This window comes from Saccopteryx bilineata, chromosome 1 (assembly GCF_036850765.1).
Source record: "Saccopteryx bilineata isolate mSacBil1 chromosome 1, mSacBil1_pri_phased_curated, whole genome shotgun sequence".
Lineage (NCBI taxonomy): Eukaryota > Metazoa > Chordata > Mammalia > Chiroptera > Emballonuridae > Saccopteryx > Saccopteryx bilineata.
The window spans coordinates 101,283,353-101,310,393 of NC_089490.1; the positions used below are offsets into that span (position 1 = coordinate 101,283,353).

At 36.4% G+C, this 27,041-nt stretch overlaps 1 protein-coding gene and 1 pseudogene across 5 annotated transcripts in view; both read right to left on the minus strand.

The window, feature by feature from the left end:
- Positions 1-27,041, minus strand: part of ANKS1B (ankyrin repeat and sterile alpha motif domain containing 1B) — a 1,089,048-nt gene that overhangs the window by 528,160 nt on the left and 533,847 nt on the right. The gene's annotated exons all lie outside the window — the stretch shown is intronic.
- Positions 22,443-23,373, minus strand: LOC136320988 (spindle and kinetochore-associated protein 1 pseudogene; annotated as a pseudogene).

The following is a 27,041-nucleotide window of genomic DNA, read 5'->3' on the forward strand; positions in this document are numbered from 1 at the left end:
TTAGTTCATTTTGTTCTTTAGATTCCACATGTAAGTGAAATCAGATGGTATTTGTTTCTCTTTGACCGGCTTATTTCACTGAGCATAATACTCTCCGGGTCTGTCCATGCCCTCACAAAGGTAAGATTTCCTTCTTTCTTTACTGCTGAATAGTATTCTGTTGTGCAAATGTACCACAGTTTTTTTTATCCACTCCTCTATTGATGGGCACCTGGGCTGCTTCCAAATCCTGGCTATTGTAAACAACGCTGCAATGAACATAAGGGTGCATGTATTCTTTCAGAGTAGTGTTTTGGGTTTCTATGGATATATTCCCAGAAGTGTAACCACTGGGTCACAAGGCAGTTCCATTTTTAACTTTTGGGGGAACTCCACACTGCTTTCCACAGCGGCTGCTCCAATCTGCATTTCCATTGACAGTGTTGGGTTACCTTTCTTCCACATCTGTACCAACACTTGCTGTTTGTTGATTTATTGATGATAGCCATTCTGAAAGGTGTGAGATGGCATCTCATCATAGTTTTAATTTGCATTTCCCTGATGATCAGTGATGTTGAGCATCTTTTCATGTCTGTATGTCCATTTTGGAGAAGTATCTATTCAGATCCTTTGCCCACTTTTAAATTTGACTGTTTGTCTTCCTGGTGTTGAATTGCGTAAGTTCTTTACAAATTTTGGAAATTAGCCCTTTATCAGATGTATCATTGTTGAATATGTTCTCCCATTCAATGGCTTGTCTTTTAATTTGGTGATGGGTTTCTTTGCTGTGCAAAAGCGTTTTAGTTTGATGTGGTACCATTTGTTTTTTTGTTGTTGTTGTTTCCCTTGCCCAAGGAGATGTATCAGAAAAAAATATCACTATGAGAAATGTCTGTTTTCACTGTCTGTGTTTTCTTCTAGGATTTTTATGGGTTTGTGACTTACATTTGTCTTTAATCCATTTTAAATATTTTCTTGTGTGTGTAGTATAAGGAGGTGGTCTAGTTTCATTTTTTGCATGTATCTGTCTAATATTCCCAACGCCATTTATTGAATAGACTATGTTTAGCCCATCATATGTTTTTGCCTTTTTTTGTCAAGTATTTATTGACCATAAAGGTGTGGGTTTATTTCTGGACTCTCAGTTCTGTTCCATTGATCTATATCACTGTTTTTATGCCAGTACCTTGATGTTTTAATTATTATGTCTTTATAGAATAGTTTGATGTCAGGTTGTATAATACCTCCAACTTTTTTTTTTTTTAATGCTAGCCCTAACCCTAACCTTAACACTAACCCTGGCCTCAGTCCTAACCCTAGCCCTAGCTCTAACATTAACTCTAACACTAACCTTTACCCTAACACAGCTGTAACCCTAGCCCTAGCCCTAACCGTAACCCTAACCCTAAACTTAGCCCTAACCTTAGCCCTAATCCTAACCCTAGCCTTATCACTAACCATAGCCCTAACACTAGCCCTAGCACTAACCCTAAACCTAACCCTAACTTAAACCCTCACCATAACCCTAGACCTTACCCTAGACCTAACCCAACTTTGTTCTTTCTCAAGATTGCTTTGGTTATTTGAGGTCTTTTGTAGTTCCATATAAATTTTTGGAATATTTGTTCTAGATTTGTGAGATATGTCATTGGTATTTTAATAGAAATTGCTTTGACTCTGTTGATTGCTTTGGGTAGAACAAATATTTTAATAATGCTAATTCTTTCAATTCATAACATGGTATATGCTTCCACCTATATGTATCTTCCTCAATTTCTCCCTTCAGTATCTTATAATTTTCCAAGTAAAAGTCTTTTACCTTCTTGGTTAAATTTATGCCTAGGTATCTATTCAAGCTAAAATTTAAACTCTTGAGTTCCCTTTATCATTATGATATTTGGAAATGTATTTTCCATGTCTGTGGTTTGTTTTATCATTCTCTTAACAATGTCTTTCTGAATGTAGCAATTCATCATTTTGATCAAGTCCAAATTTATCAAATTTTATTTTATGGATTATACATATAGTGTTATTTTTAGATACATCTTTGCCTAGTCCAAGGACACAAAAATTTTTTCCTATGTTTTCTTCTAGAAATAGAAGTATCAATGTTATGTTTATGTCTATAAGCTATTTGAGTTCATTTTTATGGTGGGAGGTATGATCAAAACTCTTTTTTAAAAAAACGATATCCAATTTTATCAATAATATTTGTTGAAAAGATTTTCTTTTCTTCACTGAATTGCATCTTTGCTGAAAATCAATCAGCCATGTAAATGTGACTCTATTTCTGGTCTCTGTATTCTGTCCAATGAATCTATTAATCTTTATATTGACCAATATTAAAGATTGTGACTTTAACAGTAAGGTTTGAAGTTAGTGTAATTTTTGCATCTTTGACTTTTTCAAAGTTGTTTTGGACTATTCTGCATCCTTTACATCTACATATAATTTTTTTACATATAAATTTTAAGAACTGCCTGGTAATTTCTATAAAAAAAACTAAAGCCTGCTGAGGTTTGGATTAGGGTGGTATTCTTCAGTTTTTTGAAAATTAAAAGTTTATTATTGCTTTAAGAGCTTTAATTTGTTTTTTGCTTTTGTTTTCTTTTTATACAGATTTCCCCATGACTGGGTCCTTTGTACCATTCTGGTTTCAGCTCAAAAATAGTATCCTCAAAGATAACTTTCCCTGGCTACCAAATTTAAAGTAACACCCTCATTCTCTTTCTATCAAAACATTCTGTTTCATTGACTTCTCTGCATTAATTACCATGTGAAATTAATCTTGTCCATTTGTTGTTAATTTAGTTGTTTATTAGATGAATATCCAACTTTAGGACATAAGTGAGATTTTTCTTTTCTTAGTTAGCTTATATTCCTAAAGTCAAAAAGTGCCTTTGACAGAAAGACACTATTTGTCAAATCAATGATTGAATATTTGACAAATGCATCTCTAAGTAAATATTCGACTAGTATGGAAGTATCATAATATTAACTAGCACATGTTAACTTATTTTGTAGTATTTCTCTGGGCAGTGAGATGTGTATGTTACTAAAAGCTGCTGTTCTCTCTAAGGTTGCCAGTAGTGTTTGTTGGGCTAGATTATGGCATTTCAAAAATATAAATTTTTAAAAACCCACACACACACATCTTCAATTCGGCTCATTAGCTTTGTTATTAGAGTTTAAAAGAGATCTCACATAAGTGAGAGATAAAATGCATATGACTTTAGGAAAATGAATCAACTGGGAAAAAAAATAAAAGCTTTCCCAAATGCTATACAGATAAAAAGTAGAAAGTTTCAGGCCCATGAGAAATTATAGGTGCTTTCAAAATGATATCCAATTTAAAGAGAAAAAAAACTAGCCATAGCTTTTACATAATAGAGGCAACAATTAGAAAGTATTTTATTAATCTGCTCAATGGTTTAAAGTAACAAATGACACCAAAATCAATTTATTGAGCCCTAACCATGTTTCAAATACATGAACACAATTCTATCCTTAAGATGATTGTGGCCCTGGCTGATTGACTCAGTGGATAAGGCGTCAGCCCAGTGTGTAGACATTCCAGGTTCTATCCTGGTCAGGGCACACATGAGAAGTGACCATCTGCTTCTCTCCCCCCTCTCTCTTCCCCTTCTGAAGAGAGTGGCTCAATTGGTTTGAGCATTGGCCCTGAGTGCTAAGGATAGCTCAGTTGATTTGAGCATTAGCTGGGTAGATTCCGGTCAGGGTGTATGCGGGAGTCTATCTCATTATCTCTCCTCCTCTCACTTAAAAAATAAAAAAGAAAAGAAAAGCTAGTACAACACAAATATGAAACCTAAAGCTGGCTCCAAATCTCTTGTGATACAGATAGAATTTCCTTTCTTGTGCTGTTTTTCTCTCTCCGAACCTTTATTCATTTAACCCACTGAACTTGTACTGAACGCCAACTCTGTGCCGGGCACTGTGCAAGGCAATGGGGGTAAGAAACAAATAAAATAGAGTCCTGATCCCTTGAGAAGTCACAGATTTCATAATTTCATTGACTGAAGGGTAAAAAAATACAATTGAAAGAACTGGAAATCATGAAAGTGGTGATTTCTTTCCAACATGTTTTTTAGGTGGCTTTCATTCAATCCTTATGCCTCATGGTGGGCTCAGCTTCCCCCTTCCTCAGCCAAGTGACTCAGAGGCAACTACAATGTAGTGTTCTATTATTAGCCTTCTCAAATCTGATTATTCTAAGAAGCACTTCCCACTGGAAACATGGTAATCATGTTTAAATATAACTCTCCATGATCAATCTAAATCTCCAGATTCTTAACCAAGTTTCCTGTGGCTGAGAGACTCTGCTTTTCTTTTTTCTCTTTTTAAATTAATCCACAATTTTATGATCTTTGGTTACTTTAGTGTGTAAGGGGGGAGTATGTGTGGGTGCACCCTGGTATGTGTGTTTGTGTGTGTGACTGTGTGTTTGTGTCCTTCTGTACTACAGTATTAAACAGAGACTCTCAATAAAGACCGTGGGCTCTTGCAGGCAGTGTTCCTCTTCCCCCGTCCTCTGGTTGCTCTGTCCAGAATTAAAGTTGTCAGAATGAGAGCTAAGAGGATGTTTGTATAACAACTCATCACTCATGGTTTGTATAATTAGAGCAGCTAACATTTATTGAGTGCGTCTTATGTACCAGGCGCTGGGCAACATGCCTGCTCTCATTTTTATCTTTGCATTAATCTCAGGACGTGTGGAGTTTTATTTCTCCATTTTATTAAACAGGCTCAGAGGGGATGAATAATTTGACCCACAGTACATTAGTAAGTGAAGAGAATAGGATTTTAACTTAATGCTGTTTAGTCTTAGCCTGTATACTTAGTCACTAGGATAATATAAAATGTATACTACAGTAATATTAAAAATAAGAATGGTTTTTATATTCTTTGCAGCTTCATTTTCCAGGCTTTTTGTAACCAGAACAATGAGACTAAAACTGTTCATTTAATGCTGTCACAGACGTTGTTGCTGTTTTTTTTAAAAAAACACGTTGTTAGAAAATTTCTGCCTCTTTGAATCTAGAAACACAAGGCTCTAGCTGACCTTTTAGTTATTTTTGAAAATTTGACCATAGGCCACTTGTTTTATTTCATGTTTGTATCTCCTGTAAAGAGGAGAGCTTATGAATTAATATAAAACATAAAAATGTCAATATCATATGAAATGAAGGTATAATTTTCATAGTAAACCTTTCTATAAATTACCTCACTATTTTTTTCAAACTGTAATAAGAATAAAAGCTATGATTACTTTTCACTTTTTCTTGGCCCTAAGCTACTATTCTACTACTTTTGAATAATGTGTCTGTTGGTATGTGGTTGCTGTTAACTATATAAACTCAACTTTATGAACCTTTTAGAGTAATCAGTTGCCCAATTTTCCAAAGATCATATTCTGACAATGAATATAGTACATATTTATATACATGCCTATATTCAGGAAAAAAAGATTAATAAAAAAATAAAACAAATTTTCCTAATAAGTAATTTTTAAAAATATAGTTTTGCTTTTTTGGTTGTTGAGTATATTGTATTTTTTTAAATTAGATATTGCCATTCTGCTGGCGATGCAGTTACAGTGACGAGCACTTGCTTTATTGATTTATTGCTTCTTCTAGAGAGAGACAATCAGTGATCTGAACCTACTGCTGTTCCCACTCTTGGTGGGCCAATCACAGTCCCTTCAATCAGTTTATTCAGCTTGTCTTTATGGTTAATAGAGATGGCTATAATCAAATCAATTCTGAGACAAGTCACGCTGAATGCTAAAAGTCTGATGTAAATGGTTCAGTCTAACAGATGATGAAATCTACAGGGTTGTCTAACAATTAGAAGGCTTTAGGGGGAAAAAAGTCTTTAATTAATTGACTAGGAGAAAAAATTTATATTAAAAGGAATAAAATTAAAAATCTAATCAAACATCAAAATTGCAACTAAATTACAGAACAATCATCATTCAGAGCCACCCGAAGTCTAGTCGAATGGAAGGCCTACAACTAGGGGTATAAAGAAGAAGCCACATTGAGATTGCAGGACAGGCAGTGATGTGGACAGGCTGCTCCCACACCCATGTGCGGTAGTTTAAAATCAGGAGGGATATCTCAGCTGTGGAGGTCCACACTGATGATCCAGGGGTCCCAGTCTCACACCAGACTTCCCAGCCCAGGGTTCCAGAACTAGGAGGAGAAGTCTCTATAACTTCTAGGATTGTGGTTAACTGAGACTGAGGACTGCTAGAGTCCCAGGCAGTTCCTCTTAAGTAGCCCAGACACAAACCTATTCACACTCACTCCCTCTGAGCTCCAGCACTGGGGCAGCAGCTTGAAAGGAACTAGGGAGGAACTGAATTGTCTGACATCAGAATGAGAGCTGGGGGTCAGCTTTCTCTTAGACGAAAGTGCTGGCAGAAGCCAATGTTCTTTTTACAAGCCCTCTCCTGACAGAGTTGGCAGATGGATGCCATATCTGAGTTTCCATCAACCTGGCTGACACCCCTTGCTTGGTCCTGGTGTGACTCCCTGAAACCCCACCACAACCAACATGTGGGCCTATACAACCCTTGTCCAGTGGCTTTTCCATATAAATGGCCTCTCTTGCCTCATGCTTTGGACTCTCTTAAGATATCTCAAAAAAGGCCCTGGCCAGTTGACTCAGCAGTAGAGCGTCAGCCTGGCTTGTGGAAGTCCTGGGTTTGATTCCTGGCCAGAATACACAGGAGAAGTGCCTATCTGTTTCTTCACCCTTTCCCCCCTCCTTTCTCTCAGTCTCTCTCTTCCCCTCCCGCAGCCAAAGCTCCATTGGAAATAAAGTTGGCCTGGGCCCTGAGGATGGCTCTATGGCCTCCACCTCAAGTGCTAGAATGGCTCTGGTTGCAGAGGAGCAATGCCCCAGAGCGGCCAAGCAACACCCCAGAGGGGCTGAGCATCACCCCCTGGTGAGCATGCCAGGTGGATCCCGGTCAGGTGCATGCAGGAGTCTGTCTGTCTGCCTTCCCAACCACTCCTAACTTTGGGAAAAAAATACAAAAAACCCCCCAAAAAACCCAAACAAACAAAATAAATAAAATATCTCAAAAAATAGCATATAGCCTCTACATGCCCTGTACCTCTTGCTAAGGGGACCCAGGCCTGGTATAAGTGACAGCCAGCCTTGGTTCACAGCTTGTCCTCTCCTGGGTAACTCCAAACCCAGCAGAAGTATAAGCCATCTTTCAATTGTTCATATCTTGTGCTAGGTGGTCCCAGGCAGGGCACAGATAGTGGCTGACCTTGTACCTCCTTGGATGTCCCAGAGCCAGTGTACCCAGTACAGCTTCAGATCATGCCAGAGTACAACTCTACCACCTCCATGAGTGACACACTCAAGAGGCAGACTCGATGAGCACCAAAACCTCACTGTAGCAAGTCCTGGTCTGTAGGATAAATTCCTCTTCTGCTGTTGCAGGCGATCCAAGCAGGTGATTGGCCTGTGCATCAATCACTTCAAGTAATGCCAACAGCATCAAGGCTCAACTATGACAGGACAAGGCATACAGCTCACACAGAGGAGCACTTGAAGCACCTAGCTAGGGTGACTGGAGAGGCTGCACCACTGGCCCTACAGAACACCTACTACATAAGGGTACTACTCTACAAAGCCCAAGAGAGATAGCAGCTCTACCTAATACATAAATACAAACACAGGGAGGCAGCCAAAATGAGAAGACAAGAAATATGACCCAATTGAAAGGACAGAACAGAACTCTAGAAAAAGAACTAAATAAAATGGAGGCAAGCATACTACCAGATACAGAGTTCAAAATAATGGTTATAAGGATGCTCAAGGAACCTAGTGAGAACTTTAAGTGCATGAAAAAAGACATAGAAATCATAAAAAAATAACAAGTCAGAAATGAAATATACAGTAACTGAAATGAATAATGAATAGGAAATCAACAATAAAGTAGATGAAACCGAGAAGTAAATCGGGGACTTAAAATATAAGGAAGCAAAATACACCCAATCAAAACAGCAAAGAAAAAGAGAGTCCAAAGAAATGAGGACAGTATAAAGAGCCTCTGAGATAACTTCAAGCATAGCACCATTCACCTTATGAGGGTGATGAAAGCAAAAGAGAGAAAACAAAAATTGACATTCTATTTGAAAAAGTAATGACAGAAAACTTCCCTAACCTGGTGAAAGAAACAGACATACTAGTCCAGGAAGCACAGAGAGTTCCAAACAAGATGAACCCAAAGAGACCCATGACAAGACATGTCATAATTAGAATACAAAAGGTTAAAGACAAAGAACTTAAAAGCAGCAAGAGAATAGCAGTTAGTTGCCTACAAGGGAGCTCCCATAAGACTGTTCGCTGATTTCTTGACAGAAACTTTGCAGGTCAGAAAGGAGTGGCGAGAAATATTCAAAGTGATGAAAAGAAAGGATCTACAACCAAGATTACTCTACCCACCAAAGCTATCATTTAGAATCAAAGAGCTTTCCAGACAAGAAAAAGCAAAAGGAGTCCATCACCTTCAAACCAGTATTACATAAAATGTTAAAGTATCTTAAGAAGAAGAGAAAAAAAAAAGATAAAAAGTATAAACAATAAAATGGCAATAAATACCAACAACTGAAGCTAAAATACAAAATAAATGAACAAGCAGAACAGAAACAAGATCATAGATACAGAGAATATTTTGATGGCTGCCAGAAGGGAGGGTAGATGGGAAAATGGGTAGAAACATGAAGGGATTCGGAAGTACAGGTTGGTTGTTACAGAATAGCTATGGGTATGTAAAGCAGAGGGACTAGAGCTAATAATATTCTAATAACGATGCATGATTGCAGACAGGTACAAGATTTATCAGAATGGTCACTTAGTAAGTTATACAAGGACTAATCAATGGGGTGAACACTGTAACTAATAAAATATTATATGCCAACTATAATTGAAAAATACAAAATGCTTTAAAAACTAAATTAAATTAAATTTAAAATATAATCAAAAGTAGAAGAGGGTAAAGGAGGGTAAGTGGTGGTGGAAGGAGACTTGACTTGGGGTGGTGAGCACAAACTACAATATACAGATAATGTATTATAGAACTGTACACCTGAATCCTGTACAATATAATTTTATTAATCAATGTCACCCCAATAAATTCAATAATCAAAATAAATAAAATGTATTGGGTTTTAAATTAAAAAAAATAAGAGTATTAAAATCCCCCCAAAATTAGGCCTAAGGAAAGAATTCCTATAAAATGCTCAAATGATTTTTCACACAGACCTATCCATCTAATGAATAGTTGCTGACTATGACAAATGCAATTCATTATCATTTTAGAATGACACAAATTAAAGATAATTATAGATAAACTATCATTCTAACACAAAATGTAGCGTTGATGATACATTATATTGGGATTTTGATTTCCCCTATTTATTGAACATTTACTGAGATTAGAACATCACAGTTCAGACTTGCAAAAGGAAAAAAAACAAACACATAAAATACAGATCAGATCACAGCCAATTATGATAAACTCTGTGGAGCACCTACATGTTGATTGCAGTAAAATTTTGTTTTATTTACATATTTAGAAATTACTTTTCCATTAAAAGGAAGCTTGAGCAAAATAAAAAGGCTCAAGGCCACTTGTTTGGGGGATTTTAGGAAGTAAAATGTTGTGTTCAGTATTCAGTCGGTGTAAGAGGAAGATAAAACGTACAAACTTCACTTCTGCTTGTTCTGTCTGTGGGTGAGTTTTGGTCAGTCTGGTTTGGTGCACAATGTGAGTGTTTAGATGTACAGTTTGGTTGTGTAGTTTTGTTGAAATTTTGATGTAGAGGTAAAGGCTGGACAAAAATGAAAATGTCAGTGCTAGTTGGTGACCAGACCAAAAAATCTGTGAAAAAATGAACTCTCTTCTCACTGAATGAATAGAATTATCAATCACACAATAGGAAAGAAAGAGACACTAATAGGAATTATGTATTACATTGTATTTGGGGTACTTTTTTAGGATTATGGAAAGGAAATCATGGGATAACCCTGTGATAAAAAGGATTTTATGAGGTCTTTATTAAATGTACATAATATATTTACTCATTCATTGGTTCAATCAAAAACCCTGAGTATACACTATGAGCCAGGCACTGAATGAACCAAATAGACCTGGTGTAACGCTGATGAAATTTTAAATCAAATTTAATAACCATTACAGTAAAATGGAAACACCCAAATTCATATAAACTATAAAAACTCTTCAAAAGTATTTATATAAAGTAGTCAATGTTGCATGAGAAAATATAAACCAATAGGAAGCCATGAAAGAGACTAGGGTCAAATAAAGTTAGTCTGAGGAGGCCAAGGAGGAGATTGCATTTAGGAAGGGGGAAAAGTAGGATTTGCTCAAGTGGAGTGGGAAGGGCATATCAGGCAGGTCAAGCAGGTAGGAGAAACATATGCAAGTGAAAGTTTTCTTAGCTGACACCACAGCATGAGTGTGAAGATGTACTGAGGTTTTAACTCTGCATCAATCTCCGTACAACGAAGAGTCACATGGCATTTATCCATGTAGAGAGTCTCTTTCCAATGGGACAACATTGAAGATTTATTCTACTGTGAAGAGAATTCATCAGGTTTTTCAGAACAAATGAGGTCTTGCCTATTTACATGACAAAAGGATTGTTTGGTTTACAAAGAAATTTGCCACAGCAAGGTTATTTAGATAGTAAAATTATTTTACATATTAAAAACATAAAGCTGTTTTCTAAAATGTGCTATCTTCTCCTGCGAAGAACACATGTATTTTACCAAAAAAATGTATCATCTCCTTTCAATAAAAAATAGCAACCCTACCATTTCATTTTATTTGGGTATTAATGTCAAGACTCAAATAGAGTATGTTTTTTTTATTCTCTTTGAGAGCACTTTTCAGAGGTCATTGCAGGGTATGTCATAGATATTTTTAAAGAGGGAATGAATGAATGAATGGTAAGTATAACACTGTTTTTCAATGACATGCCAGGTATATGAATTATTATAATGGCTTAGGAGCAAATTTCATCTACCATCTTTCCAATTCCCCTTCATTCAATGGCTTTTCCAGTGTCACCTATCAAATGTTTCAAACAAAAAAACATCAATTATAAGCAACCCAAAGAATCAAATTTGGCAAGATAGATTTGGCTTTTCCCCTCTTACATACTAAAGTATAAAGTTATAAATACGAACTAATTTACTTTAGACTTGCTTCTTGTCACTCACCTAATTAATAAAACCAATTTCATAGAATATAAAACATGTTAAAATTGAAGATGACGTTAAAAGCTATCTATAATTCTAAATTTCAAAAGGATTTAAAAAACATAGTGATATGAGAGACCCAGAAATTAGTTGTCCTGTTCTTTAGACTAATTGGGTTCAAATGTTTGCCTTTGTGACATATGCAGAAGGTCCTCCTGCTTGCTAAGCAATCTTAGCAAATTCACACACAGGTCAGAACGGTCATGTTTGAATAAAATTTATTTAATTTTATTTGAATAATATTTTTCAGTGGCCATCAAGCAGACTCTGAGACAGTTATATCATAGAAAATCTACACCAGTTATTTCTGATCTAAAACATTTTACACTTAGAAGATTTAGGAAACCCATCAGAAATGAAATTTGGGCCTGTCAGTCACTTAGCCATTTATCTTGGATTACATTTCTGTTTCAAGAAGAAAAACAACTTATTCTAACTACTTTCCTAACCCATTTATCTTTGGGGATCCATCTACTTATCAATCCATCCACCCATCAATCCATCATTTCTATATCTATTCAATATATCTATCTGTCTAGAACAAATATTAATTGAGGGTATATTGCATACTAATGTTGTTCTGAACCCCGGGGTTTCAGTAGTGACTACACAAGGTGCCTATACTCATTCTAGAGAGGTAAACGGACAATGAAGGAGTAATCAAGCAATTTCAATATGGATAAATTGTATGATGAAAAACAATGCAAGGTAGGAGAAGATGGAGACTATTTTAAATTAGGGGCCAGGGAAGGCCTCTCCCCTGCTTTCCCTACTCTATCAATTTTTCCTGTTAGCCGAGCACTTCCTGCACACTGCTGACTCTCGAGTCTTCTCTCTCTCTCCTATTTGCTTTTACTTCATTTCTGCCTCTCAGAAAGAGTGGATTAGATGCCTGACCTGTGGTGGCACAGTGGATAAAGCGTCGACCTGGAAATGCTGAGGTTGCCGGTTCGAAACCCTGGGCTTGCCTGGTCAAGGCACATATGGGAGTTGATGCTTCCAGCTCCTCCCCCCTTCTCTCTCTCTGTCTCTCTCTCTCTGCCTCTCTCTCTCCTCTCTAAAAATGAATAAATAAATAAATAAAAATTAAAAAAAAAAAAAAGAAAGTGGATTAGAGGGTGGAAATAGTGTATGACAATGTTGTTCTTGCTGACAGCTCTACAGAGAGATTTGGTTCAAAGGACGTTGACAATAATGGATAAAATGAGGTGTTCTTGGATTTTAACAATATTCTTTTTTTTTATGCCACTCTGGGCTCATATATCAATAATTTTCTGAGTGGCCTCAGCATATCTAGGCTCTGGGAATATGTCTGGCACTGGTCATTTATAACACATTAAAATCACAGTTTAGTAGTCTGCTTTAATTGGTTCACCTCTAAATTTGCTAGGAAGTCATCTTGAATCTTTAGCAAAGAATCTGTACTTGGAGATTCCCTTGAAGTCATAAAAAATATTAATGTACCTATTTTATATATTGCGTATTTTCTGAGTATGTCTTTCTGCATATATTATGTGCATATTTTCAAACAAATAACATTAAACTGTTTCCAATTCTTTGACTTGTGTATCAAGGGCTATCACTAAATTGGTGGTAAGAGCTTTGGACAATGTATTAGTCACTAAGTACTGTTTACCGAAAATTGTGATACCTACTAGCAATAGGATAAAGGCCTGTGGGGAATAGCTTAGATCAGAAAGAAGTAGTTCCTTGCAGTTACAAGGATAGAGAAAAACTCTCTTAATATTTCTAAAGAGAAAGAAAGTGAATATGGTGATTTAGATTCTCAGAATCCTTGAAAATACAGACACAAAAAGGAATTCTTGTTTCATGGAAATTCTTGGGAAGGTAAGTCATATTCTAAAGCTAAAATCAGAAGTCAGCTCTTTGCATGACAGCTGTCAGAGGGGAGGAGGTTGCAGAGCTGGGTGAAAAAAGTGAAAGGATTAAGCCTAAAACACAAAAACAAAAACCCAGAGACACAGACAACACAGCATGGTGATTACCAGAGAGGAAGTGGGGTGGGAGAAGGTACGGGGGAGGGGGGGGGATAAATGGTGATGGGTGGGGACTTGAACACAGTACAATAGACAGATAATGTATCATAGAGTTGTACACCTGAAACCTATATAATTTTATTAATCTGTGTCGCCCCAATAAATTCAATTTAAAAAAATTTTAAAAAGAAAGGAAAAGAAATACAGTGGTCTGTTTTAGGATAATCTCTCATCATGCATCAGTACTGAAGAAAACTTGAAAAACTAGGAAAATTTTCCTAGAATCAAAGAAGCCTGGTGTGGGACAGGATGTTAAAAATCAACTAGTCCAACTCTCCATTTAGAATCACTGGGCAACTTCCCTACCATAAATGTTCAGAGTCCAGAAGTGGAGAACTCGTTCCTTTCTGATGCAGTGCACTTCTTTAATGGATGCCCACACAGTTGGTGAAACATTCCCGCTTGCTGAATGGCAATCTATTTCTCTTTTAAGCTCTATTTCCATTACAGAAATTGAACCACACATTTGGGGACTCTTTTTACTTTCAAGTTACATTTTAACTACAAACCAGCACTTGCTGGAGCCGTAGTATAGATTTTAGACCCATAATTTAGACATTTGGAAGGTGTTGTAAGGGCAAGTGGGACGAGCAAAAGGCCTTAGTCTTGTGCTCTAATCTAAAATTTCTTGAAGTTCTTCACCAACAGTTACTGGGTATTCAGTGGATATGGTAAAGGGCTTATTTCCAACCTGGACTGTTTCTTGTGAACTGTGCCCTCCACATCTCATGAAGTACAAATAGGGGTTAGTCCTTTAAAGGTGATCTAGCCTGAACTTTTTATTTAACTCTAGTGAAAGGTGAGTTCTCAAGAGGCTAATTCTTTTTCTTTCTTTCTTTCTTTCTTTCTTTCTTTCTTTCTTTCTTTCTTTCTTTCTTTTTCTTTTTCTTTCTTTATTTCTTTTTATTTAATTAGTTATGTTTACATAGATTCTAGGGTCACCCCAAATGTATCTCCTCTCCCCCACATTCCCCTCAAAATCTCCTTTGCCCTCCTCCCTACAGCACCCTACCCTCTTCCCTTCAGGTTTATCCCATCCTATCATCCCTTTCCCTCTGTCCTCTTTTCCTCTGGTCCCTTTGATCCCTCCTCTGTCTCAATTCCGTTCCTCAGTTCTCATTATTCCTTGGATGCCTCAAATGAGTGAAGTCATATGATATTTTTTTTTCTCTGCCTGGCTTATTTCCCTTAACATAATAGTTTCCCTCCATATTGTTGCAAAAGGTAATATTTCCTTCTTTTTCATAGCCCCATAGTATTCCATTGTATATATAAATATATACCACAGTTTTTTAATCCACTCATCCACTGATGGACACTTGGGCTGTTTCCAGATCTTTGCTATTGTGAACAATGCTGCCATAAACATGGGGGTGCATTTCTTTTTTTCAGTCGGTGATATGGTGTCCTTGGGATATATTTCTATAAGTGGGATGGCTGGGTCAAAGGGCAGTTCCATTTCTAATTTTTGCCCGAGGTCAGTCGCATAGTCATTATGTCAGAGTTGAGACTAGAGAGTCTGAGGGTCCATGTATCTCAATCATTGGTTCAGTGCCCTCTCCAGTAGAGGAATCCCAAGACCAGTAGTTAACCAGTAGTTAGCATCAACTATGGCTGCTCCCTATTGACCCAGCTCATCTTTGGCTGGCAGTTTATGAAACAAGTGACTGATGTGATCAAATGAATAATCATGGCTTATTTAACCATATCTGGACCTAAAGGGAACTATTTATTTGTTTTCACATCAACATTTAACTCAAAGATTTAAATATTATAATTCTATAGAAAAGTATAGAGAGTAACAATCAATATAGCTGCCAAAAAGCTTTATAAACTTGCCTCGGATTATTAAGACAGAATAGATACATTTATACATAGTTTCCTATGCATCGCTTTCTGTTTCACTTACATCCATCCCTAAATTTATCGTCTATCATTTTCTATAGACTGGATTGGTAAGAGTTTCATATGGGGCTTTTTTTTTTTTTAATTAAGCAAATATTATAAAATAATGTTTGATTATATCAACTTGGGGCTATATAAGTGTTTGTTCTTACATTTTCATTTATGCACAGGTTTTGCTCCTAAGCTCCTTTTTCCACACCATTATCATTTTGTCTATATTTGCATCAATCCCATATCATTTTTATTACTATAGTTTCATAAGATTTGGAATCTGGCAAGACAAATCCTCAATATAGATTTCAAAATCATTTTTACTTATTTCAGTTCTTTGTTTTTTCTCATTAATTTTAGTATATGTTTGTCAAATCCCACCAAAGATTCTGTTGAAATATTATAAAGACTTTAAATTTTTTAGAATTTAGAGATACATGCTATTTCTATGCTATTGAGTTAGCCAATTTTGGACATGATCTATTGCATAATTTGTTCATATCTTTCTTAACTTTCACAAATGTTTTATAGTTTTTTTTCCAAGACCTTGCACATCTTTTATGCCTAGGTAGCTATAGATTTGCTATTGTAAAGGAGGGGTATTTCATATCATGAGCTGGTATATAAGGATGCCATTGGTTTTGTATATCAATCTTACACCTGAACTCTGTAACAGTTTGTAGTTTCTTTGGACATTCTATGGTACAACCATATAGATAACTGTAGTTTCAGTTTGTGTCTTCCTTTACAACCATTATACTTCTTATTTCTTTTTATTTTATTGGTCATGACCCTGGTATATTTGAATATAAGCAGTAATGTATTTTTTTGTGTATTTAAGATAGAATATTTTTATCAGTTTAAAAATAGTATCTTCTATTCATAGTTTGTTAAACCTATTTTTTAATCTTATAACTGTAGAATTTTCTCAAATGTACTTTATTCTTACTGGAATAACTATATGTTTTTCTCTTTTCATTTGTTGACATTAAAAATTTTTCATTATTAATGAAACATTCTTGTATTATCATTATAATGACCAGTTAATTTTTATAGACCCATAAATTCTGATATTCTCAGCTGAAAGTCTTGTTTGGAGGAAGGATTTTTAAAGTAGAATGCACAATGTGTAAATCCTGACATTAACGAGTGGTACATCCTAATGTATATATTTGTGTACAAAGGTATACACACAAATTTACATAAACACAGATATATCTGTTCACAAATAAATATATATGTAAACATTTACAGATATATAGAACAGAATATAAAAATACTGTGTCCATTTTATTGCAGGACAATTGCTAAAGTTCTTATTGTTAGTAACATTGAATTCTAACAGCCATTTAAAATAACCATGTCTTATAATTAGTGTAACAGTGAGAAAAAATTAAGTGAGGATCTACAGAATTTTTAAAAAGTCTAAGCAATTTTATAAATAATACTCATTTGGCTAAACACCATGGTGTCCTCTTAGAAACATTGCTTAAAATTCTTAACGCTCATTTTCTGTTCAGTAATCATACTTTAGAGTGAAGTGGCAATGTAAGGGGGAAAAAGAACTTACTATAAATAGTATGTGAAAGTTCCTTTATATAGATCTGTATAGTGTTGCTAGGGAACATGGATTCTTAGCACTTGAAAAACCTAGAAAACCAAGTTTCTTACTTGGTTCATTTGGCCCTGATGATCAAAATTTATTTAATTTAACAGAGAGCTGCTTTCAATGAACTCCTGATCAAATGTGGTAAAGCAAGAAAGCACATGCTTAGAGTCCAAAGACTTGCATTCCAGCGCTGACCCCACCCATTACTAGTCTCTCTAGGATTCAGTTTGTATAGTGTATAATGGCAATATGACTGGGTGCCTTATAGGGTTGTCATGAGATTAGTGCACGTGAGAACTTTTTTTTAAAAAAATGAAAAGACAATACAAGTAAATGTGCAGGGATTTGTAGCTAAAAGACTTAGCTTTTAAAAAGTATGTAAGTAGCATGTTTATTTCTGAGAAATAATAAATTTCAGATAAGTATAAAGAAAAATAACTTGTAATATAATTAAGCAGTGTATTTTCCAGATATCTCTCCCTCTCTCCCACTTCTCATAGCTACTTAATTGAGCACTTGCCAAAACTTTACCTATATGTATACAGATATGTAATCAATGAAAAAAGTGGCTCCTCAGAAATTTGGGGTAAGGACACTGATATAAATCAAACAAAGTAATATTAGGCTGTTCGATAAATGTAGTATTTATTGGTTGTCTTAGTTTGATTTGCTAGTCTTTGCATTCAGATCTCAGGGACAAAGCTTCCATTTAGATTTAATCCTTTCAACAAACTATTAGTGAACAGATCTTGCAGATTTCATTGTTGTAGACTACAGACTCCCCTTTAGCTGTCTGGAACAGAAATGAGTTTATACACGGTATTAAGTAGCTCACAGAATGTTTGGAAGGCGAGAGAACCAAGCTTAAAGTTTTTACAATCAGAAACAAGGCAGCCAGAGGTCAGGTCAACAAAAGAAATACCCACTACTCACACTACCTGATCATTCCAGAACTACTCATGGGTGTCACCCATGAGAATCCGCACCCAAGCCTAGATTTAAGACATTCCACTGAAATTGTCCCAAAAGCAGCAGCCACCACTACCATCATGATTGTCACATGGCTGCTGTTTTCTCAGCTCCCTTCTGCCTCTAAGTTTGCTCAGTAGATCCAAATTCCAACTAGAAACTTAGCTTCAAAGGACTCTAGAAATAAAGTGGGGTTTTTCTGGGGGGGGTGTTGTTCTATGGTAAGAAGGTGAGATATAATGGAGCTGGAATAAGAAAGGAGTAAGGCAATCTGTGTTACCTGCTAACAGGCTGGTGCTATAATGGCTAGGATGGGAGGAAGCCAGAATTATAACCCAGGCTTTCCAATCCAACTTTTGCTTTCTTAGCCACTATGATAGTAATAGTTATTTGTTTCCATGACTTCTCTCCTAATTTCTGAGGAGCAAGAATCTTTCTGATTCAGGAGGTATTTTTTATTATGACACACTGGGTGTCATTGATCCTTCATTCAACAACCTTTCACTGAATATTTACTAGGTGCCAGGTACTCTACTAGGCCCCTAGCAATATAGAGGTGAACAAAGTGGATATAGCTTATACTCATGTGAGGATTCATGTTCAGCAGCAGTCGTTAGACTGAAAAAATTAAACATGAATTAAACACAACTTTTATTACCTGTGGCATGACAGAAATACTCACAGGATAATAAGAGAACATATAAGTGGGGAATTTAAGCTAATTTTGGAGGACAGGCAAAGAAAGTTTTCTCCAAGTTAGTGACTTAAATTATAGAGACATGCAAAATGAGTAGGTGCTGGCCAGAGTAGGGAACAGGCTCTGGGTGGGGAGTATTGCAGACACACGGATTATACAGTGTGAGGAGGCCTAGAGGGTGAAAGGGAACAGAGAGAAGGCCAGTGTGGCTCGCATACAGACAACAAGGAGGAAACTGAGGAGGCTATACGACCAAAGAGGTGGGGACTAATCAAATGGACCCTGACTGAATGGGTGGGTGCACCAGTGGGGGGCAGCTGTGAAGCCTTCTGATATTTCCTTTTACACTGAGATTTAATGATTCCCCCCCAAAAGCCAGGAAGTTGCTCCATTTTTAAGAAGAAAAGTGAGGCTAGGGTGGAAAACAGGCCTACACTTATTCAAATACATTAATAGTCTACCTTAACATTTTACAATTAATCACTTTGGTAGAGGCGGTGGATTCTGCAAGGAGAAAAGTAGAAGAGCCCCAATTATCTAACCCCTGAAAGTAAAATGGTAAAACTTAGAAGACTATCTTAGCACAGTTAAAATGAAGCAGATGGTTAATTTGGCCTTTGAGGTAGCTTAAATGCTACCATTTGGCCATTGAGATAACATTTTGTCTTGAAGAATAAACACAAATCTTTAGAACTTTGCCTAACGCTCCTTTCCAAACAATGGAAATGTACACAGTGCTTACAGGAACAACACTAGGAGCTGTTTCTTAATATATTTTTAATTAAATAAAAAAGTCAGAGTGCACAATTTCTGTCAAATGATAAATGCAAGTATATTTCATTTATATATGTAGAAAGAATCCTCAAAACTACTCCATCAATATCTAATACAGGTTTTCAAACTTTTGAAAGATTTGCATTATTATATAATCCAAAGTAATGGTTAAAATCATATATTAACTGCCATGTATATCTTTCAAGTCTATAAATGAAACGTCTGGCTGTTCAAACACATTCAATGAGCAGGAGCCATATTCAGCAAAGAAAATTTAGTAACCTTCTGGACTCCTCAGGAATAGAGCCAATAACTCATGATTTGTAATTGTTTTAAAATAGATGGTTTACTTCTCTGTTACTTGAAGTTTGTTATCACAGGCACATACTTGAGTCTCAATCACTGTACTTGACATTCAGGAAACAACCTGTCCCAGTCAAGCCCAAGCCCTACCTCGATCAGGCATCCCTGATTTGACTTCCTCGTGCAGTGGGACACTCCTGCTTATCAGCAGGGCTGGCAGTCTCTTCAAGACTACTCTTGAGGCGGCTATGAGGATGCTACTGTTAATTGCCACTGGAGGAAAGACATGACCAACACACAAATTAGTTGCAATAATCACACAGGCAATTTATTACTCACAAGTCCTTTTGGCGTGCCTGGGTACAGCTTAAGGGGGCCCCATCAGTGTGCTCCTCTAGGCTGTCTTTGGTCAGAGCTCAGAGCAGCGTGGAGACGGTCCACATCAATGTTGGAGTCTGGGCGACTACTATATAGCAGGGGCCCCTCAGCTTTAGTACCTTTTCTGGCCAACGCCTTCTAACAGATGTCAATCCACAGGATTATCACCTCAAACCACTTTTTTTGGGAGTTCCTCGCAAGGAATCCCTTCTATGTCAATCTACTGAAATGTTTACATCAAACCACTTTTTAAGATGTTCTCATTTACACTAACTTACAAAGTTAATGTAAATAACACCAAGCCACTTCTTATCTATATATAACTTCACACACATACTAACTGGGCCCTGCTTGTAAATCAGAGTCTGTTTATCACATTACAGAGTTATGGCACCAAGCCACTATATTAATTCCTATCCAAATGGTATAACTTTATTTAATTTTAATAATTATTTTAATATTTTAATTACTTTTATATATCTTCCATATTTTTATATTTCTATATATATAGTTACTATAGCCTTATATTACTACAGCACAACCTTACTTTTCTTTTTCTTGTCTGTTTCTTTCCCAGGTTAATGGACAAGCATAACGACTCCAGTGGAAGGTTAACTGCTTTCTGTCCTTGGAATCTCCTTGTCTCCTGACTACCTGGGACTCCACTTTCTTCTCAGCAGCTACAACCTTTTCCTCTAAACTATTTAGTTTTTATAATAATAAAACAACTCTTTATATGTCTCCCTTGATTGACAACCCTTGTTTCCTTTTTTTCTTCACATCCAAAATGTTCCAAGAGTAGCTGGTATTTGCTGGTTCCTCCTTTTCACCTCTCACCTCTCTACTGTGGTCTGGCTTCTGCCACTAGGCTCCAATTAACCTGCTTCCGAAAGCCTCACCAGTCGCCTCAGCTGCCATTCTCAGTGGGCACTTTTCAGGTGTTTTTGGGTTGATCCCTCAGCAACACTTGATATTAATCAGATACTTCTTGAATTTGATGGTGCCATGAGAAGAAATATACCTGGTTCCCTGAATCACCACATGGAAGGGTGCTTACCTCGCACTTGAACTATTATTACATGTGCAAGAAATAAATTTGTGTTGTGTTAAGCCACTGGGGCTTATGAATTGTTATAGCACCTAGCATTTTTTACTCTGGTGATCACATAAATATAATTAGGTCCTTTCTTACCTAGTCTCCCTGATTAGCCTCAATTGTCATCATTATTCCTGTGAACTCTATGCCCTAACTATTACACAAAATATTTTGCGTGTGTGTGTGTGCGCGCGCGTGCGCGCACGCTATTGACCTTGCTATTCTTAATTCCTTTTCCTATTATCTGTTGACACATTCATTTTATTAGCCTCACTTACAGCTTCTGAGAAAGTTTACCTGTTTCTGACAAGCATTGCATCTCATATACTCCTGGCTATGGATTGAATGTTTGTATCTACAAAATTCTTATGGCGAAAACTATTCCCCCAATATGATGGTATGTAGAGGTGAGCTTTGGGAGGGGATTAGGTAAAGAGTGTGAAGACTTCATGAGTGGAATTCTTTGCCCTTATAATGGAGATCCAGAGAGCTCCTTGCCTTTCCTCCATAGGGGAACACTGTGAAAAGACGTCTGTCTATGAACTCGGAAATGGGCTCTCATCAGGTATTGAATCTGCTGGCACTTTGATCTTGGATTTCCCAGCCTCCAGAACTGTGAGAAATAAATTTGTTTATAAATGACCCAGTTTATGGTGTTTTTTTAATAGCAGCCTGAGTTGTCTAACACATTCCTCTATTGTAGTACTCATAATATTGTATCAATTGTTTTCTGTCCTCAACTGAATGTTTTGAGGAAAACACCATGTATTTGCAGTATGTTGCCGCTGTCTAGCATGAGGTCTGACACATGATAAGAAGATCTCAGGTTTGTAGAATATGTAAATTTTAAGAATTTCTGGTAGCTGTGTGAAATCCTGTTGAAATGACAAATGCTGGTCCTTTAAATGAAATTCTATAAGAACATTAGATTCTGGCAGAGTAGAACACGTTCATGGTTTTATATTTTGTTTTCCTTTAGTTAAACCCTAGCTATTAAAAATTTATAAATTTTTAATTTCTAAAAAATTAAACTTTTAACATTGGTTTTAAAGATTACTTTGGGCAACCACTACATGAACTAAATAAATCCCTGTATCTACTTTTCTTAGAGGTGATTTTCTATGCACAATAAATTTATCTCTTGCAAATAGTATTTGCACATAATTAGTTACATGGTTTTTGTATTCCAAATGTATATTTAATTAGCTATAAGCAATAGAAAACAGATTTATCCAGTCTGCTGTGGAAGTGCTAATGTGATCTTATTTTATTTTATTTTTTTCATCTCAATATACTCTTATTACAATTTCATTACAGGTTGATGTTTACAGATTGGTTTATACTGAATGCATTTCAGGTAAGCTGTTTCCTAATGACATATGGGTAAGTAGAATAATCACATGGACAGGCTGCCTCCAAATTCAACTTTTGCCTATAGACTGAAATGCTGTTGATGGAATTTAGACACCAATAACCTTTAACTCCAAAGATCTGAGTATTCTTGACCTTGTCTCCTTGACTTTTTCCTTCCATTATTACATCTGCACTTGTCTTACTGGGGTCTGCTGCACTCTCTCTCACAGCCTCCGGCAGTGTCATAAGACTCAGGATCACGTGAAAGCTCTTGTCAGCTTTCAAAGCTGTCAACAACTTTTTGTGAGCTTCCACTATAAATAATGACCTTCCGGTATCCTTTGTTTCTTCATCAATGAGTCTGTGATAGAGATCTCTGGCATAGAACTCATAAAAGACTTTTGGATGATGGAGGATCTTCTATTTACTACTACCTAATTGATTTCTTTAATAACATCATTAATTTGACAATACATTAAGTGGGATTTCATGTACACAGGAATGCCATTAAAGTCCTCAGAAGTTAGTAATGGCATTTCTTTTTTGCTCTTGAGAGAGCTTCTTTGTGGCTCAAGGTTCCTCAATTTTTGACAGGTTCTTCATGGTCAAAATCTGATACATTGACAGGTTCGAGGTTATTGTTACTTGAAGCAAATGGGGAGGGATGTTTTCTTTGAGATGTTCCACATCTTTATAATCTTTAAGTAATTCATAGAGTTCCTTGACTGAATTAGTAGTTTGTTCTTGATACTGAATATCCAACTCCAGTTTATTTAAAAGTTCATTTGCTACCATTATCTCATCTCTTACTTTATTTAATATAGTTTTCAAGATAGTTTCTTGATCACAGTTTCTTAATGACATATTTTTTTATATTGCCAATCTTTTCATTAATATGAGAGCATATTTGTTCCAGATCTGAAGAGGCCATCCTTTAAGCCTCCTCTGCCTGCTTCTGATGCCAGGATCCCCAACTTCCCAGGGTCTGGGAACAAAGGGTCCACTTGGTCCTGAGTGGGAAGCCATTCAAACTCTGGTCTTGGCTGGAAGCCAGGGATCTGAAGACACCACTAATATAATTTTTTTTTTAAATTAAGAGCACTAATTTTGTTATCAGTTTTATATCCCTTATAGTTATGTCTTAAATAGGTAGCACTTTTCTCTTGGTAATCACTAGTGTTTTCAAATGGATTTAAAAGAAGCAAAGCATTGAAGCTAATGCTTATTTTGACATTTGTTGGCTGTGGGCCACATCCTTTCCAATTTCAAAAAAGACAACCTGGAAAAGTCTGTGTTTAGAACAAATAATTTTTTTATAACTTTATGGGCAACTTAAAAATAGTACTGCTTATATGTGCCAGACAAGATGAGATCCTAATTCATCTTTTCTCAAATGTACTAGCCAGTGCTCTGCATTGGTGGATAGTCAGATTGTTCCCATGCCAATGGCTCAACAGAGCAATCTGAAGAGTCAGCTGGGCAAGATCTAGGGACTTGAGGAGTAACTCCTTTTTTTTTCGCTCCAGCCCTGTTTAGGATGGGCATATGGTAATGGGAGGAAATGTAGGGCCCTTCTTTTAGGTAAGGTCATATTAATTGGAAGAAAGACAAAACAGTGTAGGAAGTGGGTCGTAATACCAGAGGTACTTCATAGGAACAATGAAAAGTGATGTCAGTATAGTTTATGTGGTAGAGGTTCAAGTTGTTAAATATATATAAAGAGAACAGAAGAACAGAAAGGTTCTAAACTGTGTCAGGAGGAACCATGGAAAATGAAGAATACAAAGGACTTCAGAGAGACATTGTTTTAACTTAAACTTTTCATTTTAAAGGGGAGGAGACTGACCTTTACAAAGGTTAAAGCACTTGACCCAGGTTGCAATGAGAGTTAGTGAAAATAGTGTCTGATAGTGTCTGTGGGTTCCTAGGGTGGAGATAGGGAAGAATGTATAAGGGAAGAAAGAAAGTGGGTCTCTTTTCATTCTGATCCAGAAATGCAAATCCTTTAAAAGGGTATGCAGACCTTTTCAAAAAACACCTGGCATTACCTGCAGAGCTGAACCAAATGCTGTGGCCGGGAGCCAGGATAGGCCAGAAAACTGTGCTTTGTAAATTTTCTTTTTGTGTATGGATAACCTTCGCAAAATTAGTTCATGTTTGTTTTTAAATTACTTTGCACCTGTGTTCATTGCGCCTGGGTGGAAATGGTCACCGAACTACACAGGGTTTGTGAAATTAGGCTACAGTCATTATTTTTTAGATCATTCTGCCTCACTTGGCTTGGAAAACATTTTTCTGCTATTGACACGGATGTCCCGTGGTACATAATTCAGTTTAAATGAATGTGCATGTTCTCATATTGTTATTGAGAAGTGGTGCTTAAAACAAAAGCATAAAGAAGCATGATGTAAGCATGGAGCACTCTGGTGAATCCCTGGAGGGGGAGAACACGTGTCCGAGAACAGTTTACTCAGACAGAGAAACACAAACGACCTCAGGAGATCACACGGACATGAGTTCAACCGTAAATACTTCCCTGTAGCCACCAAACATGCTGCTTTGCCTGTAAAGAATATGATGAAAATTATTCCACAACCTGCTTTCTTATTTCCATTATCTCTTGTAATCTCTCTTACATGTTATCTAAAACGATAGATTATCAAGGAATCAAGACATTTTGAGAGGCCACTCCATTAGACAAAAGACTGATCTGAAGATAAAAATCATACCATTTATAAACTCTTAGAGAGATCTCATAAATCTATTAATTATTCACTTAAAAGAATAACCATCCAGAGATGGAGTTCTTCAACCCTCTTTGGCATTTTTTGAATATTGGTCCCCTAAATGTTTCCTGAGACAAATGAAAGCTATTTTTCTTAAGAATCTAGACTTTCCTTCCCTAAATATTCTAGTTGCAGTCTATTATAGCTATAACAAAAGATTCTCAATCATTCTTAAATATTACTTCATAATTACATTCATATAAAGGATAGATTTGACCTTGTAATTTCTTCATATTGCAATTCAAATTGTAAATCAACTCCCACTCCCAAAAAGAGATCTTATATAACCCCTGAAGTCCAATGTATATAAAACTGAACCACAGTACTCAAGCTCAGGTTACCTTTCTCCTAATTGAAATCTTTGCTTCTTACCAGTAAAAATCTTACAAGGGTACTAGACCAATCTTATGCGACGCAGCACAAGATAATGTGATCATTAGATTCAGCTATATATGGGTGAAATGTGGGCTTCAGTCCATTTTACATGAACTCTTGGGTGAATCTCTTATCTCTCTTAAATCTTAGTTTCCTTATCTGCAAAACTGAGATAATACTGATCTCATAATTTGTGGAGGACAATAATGCACGTATTTTCTATAAAAATCCTGGCATGCAGTAGGCACATAATAAATGGTAGTGACTGTTAACTATAATCACCTTCTAACACATTACTTTCTCATGTTACTTTCTACTCAAAAACCTATAACGAGTCCCTCTGGCCATCTCAAATTAAATTCAATCTCTTCCATGGTGCTTTTAATGCTTTCTCTATTCTCATCTAATTTCATCTCCTCTCCCAGGATCCCAGGTCATAATCCATAGCTTGTGTCAGTCTAATTTCCTTTTGATCTTTTTCACTCAGCATTCCAATTCCTGAATGTTGTCACTGTTCTTTTCTTTTGCTTGCTATATCCTCCATCCTTAGGCCAGGGGCTGCCTATTCCTTGAGGTTTCAGCCCAGGTCCCATCCATTTCTCTCGGGGACATTCCCTTGATGAATCTAGCTGATTGCTTTCTTCTCTAGCACCTAATGCCAGCTCTTGGAGGAACTGGGAAAAGAATGGAATTTGCCTGTAATGTACTCCTATTTCCTCTATCTGAGCCTGCTCCTCTTTCTATGTAATTGTACCACTTCAGGCACCTACTTTATACTGTAACGGAGACTACTAGTTAAATACAGAAGTGATTTTGTTTTCCAATGAAGTTACTAGAATTATAGTCCAAAGAAAGGATGAATTTGTATTTGTGCCGCTTATCTTGACATTTGCTAAGTTCCTTACTGGCCCGCTGGATTTTCTTCTGCTTCATGAAAGATAAAAGAAGTATCACAAAAAGCTATGAACTAAATAGTACATATAAATGAAATAAGAGCACAATGTGATGTATTTTATCCAGAGAATATAAATAAATGGATCCATATGACCAGGAAGGAGGTCTTTAGTAATATGTCACAGGGGTCTGACATGAGCTACAGACCCTTTCCTATTTATTAGGAACATTGTAGAGTAGTGTGGCAATTCTCAGATTCCTGGGTTCTACTCCAAACCTAATGAATCACACACTCTTGGGTAAAGCTTAGGAAATATTTAATTGTTTCTCATGTGGTTTCTTATGTACTAGGAACCATAAGAATAATGGTGAAAGCATGTACTTCAAAATCAAAGATCTAGATTCAAAGTTTGTCTCTATTTCTTTATTTTTTTATGTTTTATATATTTTTTATTAATAAATAAATTTTTATTAATTTTAATGGCGTGACATCAATAAATCAGGGTACATATATTCAAAGAAAACATGTCCAGGCTATCTTGTC